We start from the raw sequence: 1889 nt of genomic DNA, 5'->3' as shown, positions 1-1889 counted from the left end.
GGGTGGTGGTGGTGGTGATATTGTGCTAAAGGGTACCTGTCTGCACAGGTACTGAGGGAAGAAAGAGCAGGCACGTTCCCTGGCACCAGCACAGGAGCAGGCAGGTAGGCGGTCCCGAAAGGCTTTCCAGACTTTAGCTTCTGAAAGGGTGCCTGCCCCATATTGGTCACACAATTTTGAACTAGGCACGGCTGGCGGGAGGCGGGCGTTGGTGCGTGCACAAAAGCATCAGCACCTCCTTCGAGCCGGAATCGAACCAGCGACCTAAGGATGTCGGCAGCCACGCGTCCAGTCTACAGTCCTCCGCTCTACCAGCTGAGCTATCGAAGGGTGCACGCTACCACAGCTGGGACGTTTGGCTCTTCTGGAAATGAAGGAGGCCAAGTCCCAGGGAACTCCACAGGTCCCCTAAATCGTGGGACGGCTGTAACCGCCCTTCCGTGCCAGCCCTATTCTTGTCGCCAAGGAGCCCCCTTCGGGTGGGAGCAACTCCTCTAGGCACCAGCGCCCTGCATCCCCAGGGTCGGCGACTGGCAAGCCCCGCCTGCCGATGGGATGCATGTTGTGGGGGTAGTCCCCCGCTGCAGCCTTGCTATCTCTCTGCATGCTCCTTTCTGCACGTGAGGACAGAGGTCACTGGCCAGAGAGAGAGAGAGTGACAGGATGGGGGGGCTTGGCGAAGTGGATAGATGGGTCTGGTGGGGAGGAGTCGCTTGAGGAGGGAAGGAGGAGAACCGGAATGGCCACCGAGTAGGCGGCTGTCAACCGCATTCCAGCCTCAGGGTGTGGCAGAGGTCTGGAAAGAGAAGCCTTCCCCAGCTGCCTGGGCTCTACTCTCCTCCCGATCCCGACCCGCCACGCCCCTTCCTCTGCAAGTGCTCCCCTCTCCCCAATCCCATGAGCTCTAGTCCTCCTCTCCACCCCAGGACTGCCCCGCCCTCCTACCCAGGATGTCTCATGCCCACTTGGAGGAGCATTGAGGCTTCTAAGACATGACCATGAGAGGAGTACTTGGGGTAGTTGAAGAGACCATACCCAGGCCTTGGGAGTGCCCAAGTGATACCCGCTAGGTGCAGCCAGCCTGCAGGCTTGGCTCCCCTCCTCTGCTAACTGACCAGGTGTCCTTTGCCAGAGGACACCACTCTCTGAAGTAGGGCCAGATTCCGGGAGAGGACAAAGGGCTGGCCAGGGAACACAGTTCAGGTGTGCCTTGGGACTCCTTACCTGGCCTTGAGTCTGTCACAAAGATTTCAGACCCAGGTGATGTGATGTGTGCCCATCACCCTCCAGAAATGCTTAGTCGCCCACCTTTCCCAGGGACACCCTTACTGGAGGCATGTCCAGGCACATCCAAGTGATCTCCTTGGACTAAGTACGTTTGGTACTTTTGCCTCCAGCCTGTCCCTGGCCCCATCCCTCACTGGCAGAGCCTCTGGATCTACCAGAGTGGGGGTGAGATCTTGTAAGGAGCTCCTGTGCCTCTTGGATTCACAGAAAGAATCCTTTACTCTGGCTTGGGTGGTCACCAAATCACTCACTGGCTGACTGGTGCTCTTTCTTCCAAATCCCCAAACCTAGTTTCCCAGAGGAGCAGCTCCCCCACATCCTAATAGAGACATATCCACTGAGGGCCAGAGATTTCCTTGATCTCTGTTTTCTGATCTCTGCAGTGGACATTACTAGAGGCTGGATTCTCTCTGTGCTTTCTGAACTATGGAATGGCCCCTGAGCAGCACAGACACCACTGCCCAGCCCTTTTCAAAAGTTGGTAGAGGGAAGTAGGAAAGGCTGTGATGTGGGGGCGGAAGTGGGGTTGAAGGCCGTGGTGAGAGACCCGGAGCTGTTTGGAGGAGAGGAACACATGTGCAATCTGCTGGTCAGCTAAACAG

The 1889-nt window shown here is 57.4% G+C and overlaps 1 non-coding gene across 1 annotated transcript; it reads right to left on the bottom strand.

The window, feature by feature from the left end:
- Positions 1 to 236: 236 nt before the first annotated feature.
- TRNAY-GUA lies at positions 237 to 330 on the bottom strand. The gene is made up of 2 exons: positions 294 to 330; positions 237 to 272 (listed from the first exon to the last, which is right to left on the bottom strand). It is a non-coding gene; the product is annotated as a tRNA-Tyr (tRNA).
- Between the last annotated feature and the right edge of the window lie 1559 nt (positions 331 to 1889).

Source organism: Otolemur garnettii, unplaced genomic scaffold, assembly GCF_000181295.1.
Source record: "Otolemur garnettii isolate 467f Iridium unplaced genomic scaffold, OtoGar3 scaffold00276, whole genome shotgun sequence".
Taxonomy (NCBI): domain Eukaryota; kingdom Metazoa; phylum Chordata; class Mammalia; order Primates; family Galagidae; genus Otolemur; species Otolemur garnettii.
This window is presented reverse-complemented; position numbering and strand designations above follow the sequence as displayed.